Source organism: Magnolia sinica, chromosome 13, assembly GCF_029962835.1.
Source record: "Magnolia sinica isolate HGM2019 chromosome 13, MsV1, whole genome shotgun sequence".
NCBI lineage: Eukaryota > Viridiplantae > Streptophyta > Magnoliopsida > Magnoliales > Magnoliaceae > Magnolia > Magnolia sinica.
Window position 1 is genome coordinate 31,308,513 of NC_080585.1, and position 12,942 is coordinate 31,321,454.

The following is a 12,942-nucleotide window of genomic DNA, read 5'->3' on the forward strand; positions in this document are numbered from 1 at the left end:
GTAGTCATCTATAAAGGTAATGAAATATTTGTGGCTACTCCATGAGGCTGTAGGGAATGGTCCATAGATATCTGTATGTATAACCTCTAATAGATCTACACTCCTGGTTGCACCTTCTTTCTTGTTCTAGTCTGTTTGCCTTTTATGCAATCAATGCATACTTTATAGTCAGAGAAGTCTAGAGAATGCAAAATTCCTTCTCGCACAAGCCTGTCTAATCTCTCACGAGATATATGGCATAGCCGCCTGTGCCACAACATGGAGGAATTCTCATAGTCTAATCTTCGCTTGGATCCCACTACATTTCCATGCAAGGTATTAATATTATAGACGTGAGAGGCAATTAAGTCTAACTGGTATAAGTTGTTTACTAAAGAGCCGGTTCCAACTTTAATCGAATTAAAGTAAATACTAAAACTTTTATTTCCAAAGTGGAACGAATATCCTAACTTATCCAAACAGGAAATTGAAACTAAATTGCGCCTTATAGACGGCACACAGAATGTATTTACTAAATTCAAAAAATGACCAGTTTTCAACTTAAGCCTATAGACTCTTATTGCCTCCACGTCAACTTTGACACCATTGCCTACGTATACTGAGCGCTCCGCATCAGTTGGTGGCCTGGCCTGTAGTAATTCCTGCATAGAAGTGCATATGTGAATAGTAGTTCCTGAATCTATCCACCAGGAATCCACTGACACATCGGTCATATTAGATTCAAAACAGACAAGAACAGAATGATTACCTTTCTTTATGAGCCAATCCTTAAAACCTTCGGAGTCTTTCTTTAGATGACCCGTCTTTTTACAAAAGTAGCACGGCTTGCCTTTTACCCGTTTGCGTTTAGATCCATTTCCAGATTGATTCTCATGGTTTCCAGATGGAGGACCAGAGAATCCATTATTAGAACCTTGTTTTCTCTTCTTTCTACCTTTATTCCCTTGCCCATGCCCTTGTCCTGAAGTCACCATATTAACATTTTGAACCTTTATCATCTGTCTGATCCTGTCTTCTTCTTGGACGCACTGAGTGATGAGTTCATCCAATGTCCACATGTCCTTCAGAGTGTTATAGTTTACCAGGAACGTGCCGAATTGGGGAGGTAGGTTGTTCATGATCAAATGAACCAGTTGATCATCAGTGAGTACAAGCCCTAGAGCACGAATCTTAGAAATAACTTCGATCTGCTCTACAATGTATTCACGGATGTTGCCTTTTCCATCGTAGGACGAGCGAGTCAATTTATTCAGAAGAATACCTACTTCAGATTTATCAGATTTCTTGAATCGTTTTCTCATTTCAGTTAGGAAAACTTTAGCCTTATCTGTTTCAGGCATGACACCCTTCATTGATTCAGAAATTGAATATTTAATGACTTTCAGGCATGTATCATTTGATCTAAACCATGCAACCCATCTATTATATTCAGCTTCAGTAGCATTATCAGATGGCTTTGGCGGTTCTGGTGTTATCAGGGCAAGATCTAATTGAAGACAGCCCAATACAACTTCAATGGCGTTCTTCCATTAAGTGTAATTAGACCCATTTAAGGCAGGAACTTGATGCGTATTAGTTGGAATTGAGACTGAAATATAAGAGATACACATATACTCACATTAGTTCATAGTTTCACAAAGCAATTTAGTGAATGTAAATAAATATTAGGCAAAGTTAATCAATTCAGTTGCTAAGGGAGGCATCAACTGAATCATTCAGGATGACAATGGGCCCAACCATCTCATCCTGGTGAGAATCTGTTACATCATCATCATTCCTCCTGTGGGTGGTAATGACAACATGTTAGTAATCCTCCTAAATATGAAGCTAAGTGATGTCAGTAATGTAAATCTGAGACACTCAACACCTGTGGGTGAGATGAGTCTTTCAGCTTTACATTACCTACACCATTTACTCCACCCGTTCACTTGACTGCCAAACGGTAATCGTCTGTGTTTTCGTTACCGTACGCATGAAAAAATGAACGCAACTGTATGCAATCTTTCTAATCCCAATGTTACAAGTCTGTACTTGTAAAGTTTTCATCGATTGAGGTCACTATGGTGGCTAACACAACCAAATCCAAAACTACAAATATAGACTTTAAGATTGCTATTATAATCCTGCCTCTCTATGGATTATTTCTTAATTAGTCCGATGCGGTCCATAAGTTAGTTGATACTGACCTTTTGAAATTCCTTAAAGTGAAATTAGTTTCACATTTTATATTCCAACGGTCCATATCAACGTTTAAAGATGGGTGATGGGCCAATAATAGGGTCGCACCTGTACTCTTTACGATCTGAAAGTGTTCAATGAGCATGACTAATCCAGTTCCTAATATCCACATGATAGACAAATAGTATGGAACTATGCAATTGGATGGTTAGGTCCATGCATAGGTGTCCACAAGATGGACAGATTAGTTTAAACACTTAATATAGATGGAAGTTCACGTAATAATCTACCAAGCAAATTAGACATAATATATCCATAAGTCAGCCCAGATTATGAACATGAGATGATATTTAATGGTCAATATTTAAAAATTTAATGGACCAGTTTTAACTTAGGGCCCACCATCAAAACAGTGAGCACACTGCCCAGTGATAAGTCACGAGAGAGTGGAATAGCTCCCGTTCGCGGGTATAGGAGTCGGATCCAAATGTGCTTAATCGGGTCCGAAGACCCGATTCCATATAAGGTCGATTTCGACCCATTACTCACAGCGAGAAGAAGAAAGAAAAAAAATCGTTCTCGCCCCACTCCAAGCCGCGTCTGAAAGGAGGGAGAAAGGAAGATCAAATCCTAGCTATTCCCCTTGTCCGTCCGATACAAGTAATAGAGATCGAGATCCTCTCATCTCTGCAAACCTTATCGGAAGCAGCGGCAGCGGCGGAGACAGTGGCTGCCTTTGATGGACGCGAAAGCATGAGACGCTGGCAATGGCTCCGGACAGAGGAAGAAAAAGAGATCGAAAACCATCACCATCGTCTGCACGAACAAGGTTCAACAATGGCTGCCGTCCAACAGATCAAGGTAGGGGATTTGGGGTAACTCGAATTCGGGAATGGAAATCCCAATTTGAACCACTGGATTTGGGATTTTCAAAATCCCTAATATGGGTTTCTGTATTTAGGATTTCAAATCCAAATATCGTGATCTGAAACTCTGAATTTAGGGTTTCGAATCCAAATCCCTAATCTGAAATTCTGATTTTAGGGATTGGAAATCGTAGCCCCTAATATTTTATTTTGGGGATTCGAAATCGAAATCCCTAATCTACTCTGGATTTTGGGGATGGGAATCTGAAATTCCCAATTTTGGATTTGGGATTCGAAATCCCTAATTGCTGTATTTGGAATTAAAATCCCTAATTTCAAAATTTGGGGATTCCGAATTGAACAACCCAATTGATCTCTGAATATGGGGATTCGAATTCGAAATCCCTAATTCTGGATGTGGAAATTGAAATTCCTAATTGCTTTATGTGTCTTTAGGGTTTCCGAAATTCAAATCCCTGACCTTAATATTTCTGGATTCAGGGACTCGGAAATACCTGATCACAACTGTTTCAGGAATTCGAAAATCCCTGATATGATCAGATATAGTTGAATGTGATCATCCATACCTATGCACAGACTGCTCTGATACCAACTGTGGGATCTAATCTATATGCGGAATAGGCCCACGGATCTGTCTGTGCATGGGACATGGCGAGCAGGGGTTTAGATAGCGTACCTAGATGAGACGCCACCATGGAAGCCGGATAAGAATACCAGAATACCAGAATTTCTGTAGAGCTTAGGATCTTCCTCTCCTTTCTGCAAATCAGTAGATGGGACTCGAATTTCTGCTGTTGGTGTAGGATTGGGGACCCAGCTCTCTTTTATAGAGTCTGTGGAGAGGGAGTTTGAAACCCATCACAACTCTCTCTCCCATGCTCCACGTTGTAGCATCCTAGTTCAACTCAAACTGCTGTCTGCGTAAGACAGCTATAGCATTCCAGCCCTAGTACGCATAGCTGCGCAGATAGACTGCGCAGCGCATCACCTGAAGTGGGGCCCACTGGTCTACTCAATCATCCAGTCCAATTGCATAACAATCCAGACCGTTGATCAGTGAGGCCCACTAAATAGAGTTCTTACAATCATGTCATCCACATCAATATTATAGTCTTCAGGAAATAGGCAGCAAAACAAGAAGCCAGGTTTCAACTCAGGGAGCAGACGGTTGTAGCTTACTCTGATGGACTGGTACACCTTGTCCTTCGTGCCTTCGATATCGCTTGGGCAGACTTTTTCGGTCGGGATAGTACATACTTCCACACCCTAAGATCATTCACACCTCTTGAGTGCCCTTCCAAGTGTTACGATTGTGAGAGGTAGACCACCACATTCTTTGAGAAGGGACTCATGGAAGCACACAAAGCGGAATCAAACAAAGTAACACTACCAAAAAAATGACCAAAGTAGGTTGTATGGTGGCTTCCCCGATGGCTTTTGGCCGTCGGTGAATTACAATTAGCCTTGTTTTATCTACGGCACAAAACGATAATGCACGATGAATAAGAAAGTTAGAAGAAATGAAACTTTACTGATTCAAAGTCCAACAGAAAAACCTAGCTTTTTCTCTCTCCAAAATCCTCTCAAACCCTTAAGAACGTCTAATCTTAACCACAATCCTGATTACATCCATATATATAAGGTAAAATGAAAATATAAACAATCCGTGCAAAAATGTTCAAAATTGTGCAATCCTTCGATTTGTTTATTCGATCGGTCGAGATGCATTGATTGGTCGAGTCGACTTGTCGAATAGAGTTTTCAACAAAAACAGTGCAGAAAATTTTACAAAAGAATCGAATATCTTCGATATCCATCGACCTGTCAATCAGACCGTTGATTGATCAATGACACATGTTTCAACATACATTTGAGGCATCTGATTTTCAACAATCTCTACCATGACTCTAATATTTATGCCGCAACATATCATGTTCGATCCTCAATATCTTTTGTCTATATCATAACTTTACAATCATCGCTTATCGTGCACACTTCTTCACTCTATCCTTGCCAAACCTAGAGAAGTGTTGAGTGGAAAATATTGCATATTTTCGTCCATCTATATCTTGGTTTTATGAATATTATACTGCTTACTATTATATTTTACTCATGTTTGTGTTGTAAGGTGAATTTGAGAGCTTAGAGTGAAAACAATGTTAAAAGTGTGGATTTAATGCTCAAGAATCACCAATGCAAAGAATGGACTTTTGGAGATTAAGATTAAAGATTTCAAGACCCCAAGAGTCAAGAAAACCAAGTGGAAAAGGAAGTGCATAAATTCGTAGGATTTGAACTTAGATGACATCGAAGCTGTCATCGAAGCTAGTCTTTGATGACATCGAAGAATTACAGGAAAATTAAGTTTGGTTGCTGGAAAAATTGGATGTAGTCTTCGATGACATCGAATATGTTGTCGAAGCCAGTCTTAGATGACATCGAAGGCTGTTTGATGTCATCGAAGGGTTTACGCAGAGCCTATGCGGAGTGAGAAAATTTGAGGCGGTTTTCGAATTTTTCAAACCAGTTTGAAGGAAGGAGTTCCCCACTTATAAATAGAGCTTCCCAAGGCATTCCTAAGTATCATTTAAAGCATTCAAAGGCAAGATCTTTTTCTAGGGTTTTTAGATCTTTATAAGTTTTTTTAAAGATCTTTATTTATTTATTTATTTGCTTTCTTGTTGCTTTTCTATTCTACAAATTAGTTATGTTTTTTTAATTCCCTCTAGCCCAAGCTAGAAGGGACGCACATTGGTTTAATGATATCATAAATTATGATGATTGGTTATTTTTAATGATGAGATGAATGATGTATGCATGTTATCAATTATCTACGTTTAGGTATGTTTCCATCATATGAGATCCATATTGATGGATAGGCTTAACTTGGATTAGTTAGATTTCTTAGATGGGAAATGTTCTCAACCTTCTACATTTCTTTGATTTATTATCTCATGGATATTGAATGCTTAAAATCATTGGCGCTTGAGAACATAAATTAATGGTGTTAATCCATGATTCTCTAATCTTTTATATCATTTATTAAAAATATTTAAACTGTTTTATTTTTTTATTAGGCTGACCAATAGCGCTTAGATCATAATTGTGTTGTCAAAGTCATCATGACTTATAGAACATTAACCTATGTATGAAACTTTGAAGCTTGGGTGTTGTTCTCAAATTAATTGAATTCCATACATTCAAAACCTTCAAAATTAAATCATCCGGTTAGTTTCAATTACTTACTTAGTTTTGCATTTGATTTTTTCATTCTCATAAATTATCTCCTTATGGGATCGACCTTGTATTCAGAGGATATTACTTACGAACCTCTGCACTTGAAGGTAAGTAAACAAGAAGTCGCATAGAACTTGAACTTTTCAATAGGAATCACCTTGGTAAGCACATCCATAAGATTCACTGTAACACCCCGAAAATCGGCACCTGAATACATAAACTCCGATCCCGAGTTCCCAGGTGTTAACCAAATGAAAACACACATGTATTCTTATTTAGATTCAATTCATTTCACACACAGATAATTAGAGTTGCGCAATTCAATTTAATGGATCCAAAGTGGGGTAAAGATAACAAAAATAAATAAATATGGGGCCGATAATAAAAATTAAAATATGGTGTTCGCCCAATGAGAATTATACAAATCACAATAATTGCAATAGGAATAAAAGAACATCTACTAAGCGGAAAAAAGCTAGAGATCTACTGGGCGCCCCAAGCGCACTACCGAATGGTCCTATTGTTGAGTTATCTGCATATGTCGAATAGAAAGCGTTAAAAGCCAACATAGTGAAGAAATATCCCCAAGATTATTACTTAGGACATTTTAAGGATTAACAGGTTCATAACAAATACATATTCATACATGTAATATACTTAAGCATGTTGTATTTAATACACAAATACTAAGCAGTAACACATGTTTTCAACCTAGTCAACGCAGGTAATGATCAAACAAGAAATCAAATATTTCCTAAATACTCTTGTTAAATATGTATATGAAGATATGACATAATGCATGCCCTTTCCAAACAACACTCCCTCACACGCGACTCCGACGGCCTATTTCATATTTGACAATACTTCCTCAAATGGTGCAACTCCAATGCCTTTTAAGTACATCTTAACTAATGCAATGCGGTGCGTGATCATGTTAGCCGAGTAATTATTAAGTTCAATTTATCCAGCATATTGACAAAGCTAGGATACCAACGTTATATCACGAGTCCTTAACCGGATCAAATGGTTCGTTGCCGCACATAGCAGCTCCTTACCAGTGTCCCTTGATCCAACTTTAGGTATCACCCATTTATATCATAACTCAACAATTCCAAAAGTACGACATAATACCTAAATGTATGAGGATCAACCCGGTATGGATCGTCACCCAAACCGAGTATGATCACTCAGTTCCGAGGTGCAGGCTTGTCACATAAAATAAAAATACATAAAGGAAAGGGACTCGTCACCCAATTCCATTCATGTCCGGGTCGTTCGAACGGTACTCTGGCACGGAACCATCGGCTGGGTGATTTGACGGGGGCTATTCGAACAAAGACCTATCACCTCCATTAGTACTCGATGGTCACTACGGGGAGGCTTGTCACCCCAGCGTAGGCCGACAGCACGGACATAGTGTCCCATAACACCATGCCCGGCTCCCGAGAGTTACTTGCTCTGGTCACTACGGGGAGGCTCGTCACTCTAGTGTAAGCCGACAACTCGGACACAGTATCCCATACCACCATGCCCAGCTCATGAGTCTTGGGATCATATTAATAATGGTTATGATTAGACTAAATCAATAGTAACAGTGGTATCTAAGATTCTATTGAATGTTATACAGTCACCAAGCACAAGAATAATCGAGCTTGCATTAGAATGATACGATCGACTACGAAGGACCCTGGGCAAACCGATATTGGGTGCAAAGCATCCAATGTAGCTCCAATTATTGTCGATCGTTCGTATTAAACTCCGGTCGACCGTATAAGCCTGGGATAGCCTCCCTAAAGCTGGCTATCCACGTATTTGGATAATTCGCAGAGCTCGGTCCACCACCACAATACAATTCAATAATCCTGGTATTACTAAGCATTCAACATCCAAGAATTTTATAATATTAAGAGTTTCATGTTATTCAAGCATTTCATTGAGCATGTTATCAATCAATTAGTAAATAAATATATTTGATTATTCTAAAATACCGAGTAGAAGCTTAGGGGTAGATCTTCACCTTTGAGTTAAAATCCAGTACTTGAATGCAGCCCTAGCGTTGGGAATTTGAAAAAATGCACCAAATCTAAATTAAAGTATAAGACTATCATTAATGACGTAGATTTACTCATAATTAAATATTAAACAATGACTTATGGCTTAACTAACTCAATTTGATTGATCTATCAACTCGGTTTGTCAAATTGGGACTCATAATCGGCGCACAACCTAAACCGTAATGGAACGAGGCCTGATTACGGCTCTCGCAAGAGTATGGACCGCTCCAATTGATAATTGTGACTTAAGGCCCTAACATACTCAATTATAAAATTAGGGGTTGCTTGGCGCCGTGGATTGGAGGGGGTTTGCAATCCACGGTAAGAGCTTGGATTACACTTAAAATCATTTCAATAGTTGCATGTGTAACATGTATGTCACTGTACACTATCATTTTATTGGGCACATGGCCCACTAATGATGATCAGCACCGTCCAAACATTGTCCAGCACCATCTAAACATTGTCCATATTAATCAACGATTAAAAATCATTGGTTAGTCACTCAGACATGATCTTGTGCTTGCAGTCCATCTGAGACTTGAAATTTCATCGTTTTCAGGCAAAGCATATATTTCAGCGGGCTTATCACAACCATAGTGTCAAAATTATATATCTCACTAATTAGGGATATTAAAGTTGATTTAGTAATTAAATTTAAACCCCTGAAAATATACCATGCATTGGTATTTTTGAATTAAAGTTGATTCACACTTGAGGGTGCCAAACACATCGGGAGGATTGCCAATCCAGGGGGTTTCAAATCCACGCTCCCAAACAGGCTATTAGGGTTTGTGAGAATCGACGGAAACAAAAGGGGGTTTCTCACCCTAATGGCTCAAAATGAAGGAAATGAAAGAAAAAGGTGGAAAAACATGTAGGGAAACCTCTTATCTAGTGACTGGAGAATCCAACCTAAAATCTTTGGATTTCATCTGTGGAAGGCATGAGATCGGGAATAGAGATGATGTCTTGCATGAATCCGACGAGCACGGGGATTGGATGGCATGATCTGGCTTCTAGGGGTGCATGCACGGTGGTGGCTCCCACTCTCTTTCTCCTCTCTCTCTCACTCTTTCTCTCACTCTCTTTTTCACTCTCTCTCTCAGTTGCTGGAAATGGCTGAGAGAGAGAAGGGTTGAAGCTTTATATGGGTGGAGTTATTTCAGTTGGCCCCGAGGTTTGAAAATTCCCAAGAATGGCCAAATGGGACCTGATTTGGATTATAAGGGTTGCTCTGATGGCCCCCTAGACCATCTAATCCATTGGATAGATGCCTCAAGGCCTGATGAAGGGTTGGGTGAAGTTTGATTGCAAACAGATGCGGGGTTTTACCGGAATGACCTGATTTTTGATCAACGGTCACCGTTCCATGATCAACAGCTAGATTTTTGTAGGCATGGTCCTGAATTTATTTTCAACCTTTGTTGTAAATTTGGCAAAGATCTGACGGACGGAAAGCTCACAATTGCAACATCAGTTATGGGGCTAAATTGGTAAATTTCAATAACTCTACTTCATATAATGTTTTTGACACTTTTAGTTAGTATATTATTTTAATTATTTTTTTAATAGTTCATCATCAATTCTACTTTATCTTTACCAAATTTTATTAAATTTTGTATCCTAAATTTTTTTTTAAAATTCTGGAAGTACCAGCTGTCTGAAACTAATGATTTTTGGACAAATATCAAAGCATCTTAGATTTAACTATATTAAAATTTTATTTTATTTTTTCTTTATTTTTATATGAAACTAGACTTATCAGGCTTCAATCTGGTTTTTGAATCACCTAAATCAGGGTTATATTGAGGGAGATATGACTTTTTGAAGTTGGTTAAAAAAGATAGAAAATCGTAAAAATTTTCAGCGGAGGTCCGCCGAAATTCGGTGCACCGGCGGTGCCGCCGCGCCGTCGGCAGCGACGTGCCGCCATATTCTGTGGTGTTTGGTGGTAGTAGCTTTGACACTTAATATTTGAAACTGGTGTATCTTACAAACCGGAATGAGTTATTCGACATGTAATATATGATTTTAGGGTAGGAGAAGCTACTCTATCCAAATAACTTAGTTATTTTATGAGATTCGATAAGGTTAATGGTCAAAAACCTATTTTATTTACATTTTTACTATTTATAATAAATTTTAGTTTAATTATAGTTCTTCATCCTTTGAGCTTTAAGATTTGTATCTAATATGAAATTACTTATAAAGATTTGAAGAATAAGGTAGTGGAAGGTGAGATTTTTGAAGGAGATGGGTTGAAAGCAGGATTCGAGACTTAAGGATTGAGTTTTGAAAGCTTAGGAAGAGAATGAGATGATGACTTGAGAGTGAAAAGGGTATAACGGACTAGAAATGGGATATAAATGGATTAGAAATGGCCCTAGGTAAACATATCGTGGGGATAAACTTAATTTTAAGTGATCGGTTGGGTTCATTGGTTTTCTATGGTTGATCAATCTTATTTAAACGATTCTTTATTGGTACCAGCTATGTATAAGCTCACCTAGAGTGTCAATGATCCGTAAGTGATGACGTGGCTAGTTATTAAAAAAAATAATTTAAAGAATTTTTGACAAATCCAAAATAGTGAAAATCCAGGACGTTACATTCATGCTTGTATATATCTTTTCGAGAGTCACACCGCCTTCATCTATCATTTGTTAAATAAAATGATAACACACATCAATATGCTTAGTTATAGAATGATAAACTGAGTTCTTTACCAAATTAATAGCGCTTTCACTATCACAATTAACAAGCATAGTATTTTATTGAAGCCTCGAGTAATTTATCATTCCTCTAAAATAAACCACTTCCTTGAATGCTTTCGTCACTGTCATATATTCAGCTTCGGTTGTGGAAAGAACCATTATAGACTGAAGCTTTAACATTCAACTGATCGCTTCACCTATTAACATGAACAAGTGACCGGAAGTGGACATTCTATTATCCACACTTCTTGCGTAATTTGAATCCACATAGGTTACTAACTTGTACCATGATTTTTTAAATATTAAAATGTAGTCATGCGTACTTCGATTATATCGAAGTAGTCATTTCACTCCCTCCTAGTGTTCCTTGTTGGGGTTAAACATATATCTGTTAATAACACCCACCACATGTGAAATATATGGTCTTGTACAGATCATGGTATATATCAAGCTATCAATGACACTTGAATAAGGCACACAAGACATAACCTACTTTTCTTCATACATTTCAGGAGACTGCTCAAAAGAAAGCAAAAAATAAGTCGCAAGGGGAACGCTGACCGACTTTGCCTTGTCCATCCCATGTTTCATCAATACATTCTCAATGTATTCAACCTGAAATAATCATAGTATGCTCCTCTTCCTATCTCTATATATGTCAATGCTGAGAACCCTCTTTGGGGCCTCTTGATCATTATCTCAAATGTCCCTAAGAGTTGAGCCTTCAGTATGTCGATCTCAGACATGCTATGACTAGCACTAAGCATGTCATCAACATATAATACTAAGATAATGAACTTCTCATCACTCAGTTTCTTGAAATAGATACAATGATCATACCACTTATGGTAAACCTTTGACTTATCATGAAAAAATCAAATTTTTTATACAACCGCATATGTGACTTTTTCAAGCCGTACAACGACCTCTTCAACATGTAAACCTTATTCTCTACCCATTTTATTTCGAATCATTATGATTGCTTCATGTAAATATGCTCCTCCAATTCCCCGTGTAAGAAAGCAATCTTCACATTCATCTGTTCAAGCTCGAAATTGTATTGGGCAACCTATGCCAATACGAATACGATGGATACGTGTTTCACAACATGTGCGAAGATCTTAGTGAAGTTGACACATTTTCTATGAGCATATCCGTTCACTACCAACCTCGTCTTGTACCTTTTCTATTTTTTTTCCCTGAAGATTCACTTACACCTAATCGATTTACAGCTGACGGGAAGCTCTACCAGCTCCCATGTCTCATTCTTGTACAAGGAGTCAATCTCATCATGCATCGCCACTTTTTACTTTTTGGCATCTACGTTGTCAAGAACCTCTTGAAAAGTAGACAGATCCCCATCATTCGTAATTATGACAAATGCAACATTTGAGTCATCCCCGTATCTCGCCGCTAACTTACGATTCTTTGGTGAATTCCTTCTTATAGGTGGCTACTCCACCTGCTCTTGTACCTCTGTTTATGTCTCAATATCAGATTATGTCTCATGTTTGTCTACCTGAACGTCCACAACTGACTTTTTCGCTTCCTTGTGCTCATCCTTACAGAAAGATCTCTTGTCAAATTTGACATCACAGCTAAGGATGATTTTTTGTATGACCTAGTTATATAGCCTGTACCCCTTCACACCATTACCATATCTGACAAATATGTACTTTTTAGCCATTTGGTCTAGTTTATCTTTCTCAACTGATAGTACATGAGAGTAAGCATCGCAACCAAATACTATCAGCCCCGAGTAGCTTACCTGCTAACTATTCCACATTTCATTTAAAATTTTACAATCAATAGTCATAAAAGGGGACTAATTTACTAAGTAACAAGCTATATTAACGACCTTAGTTCACA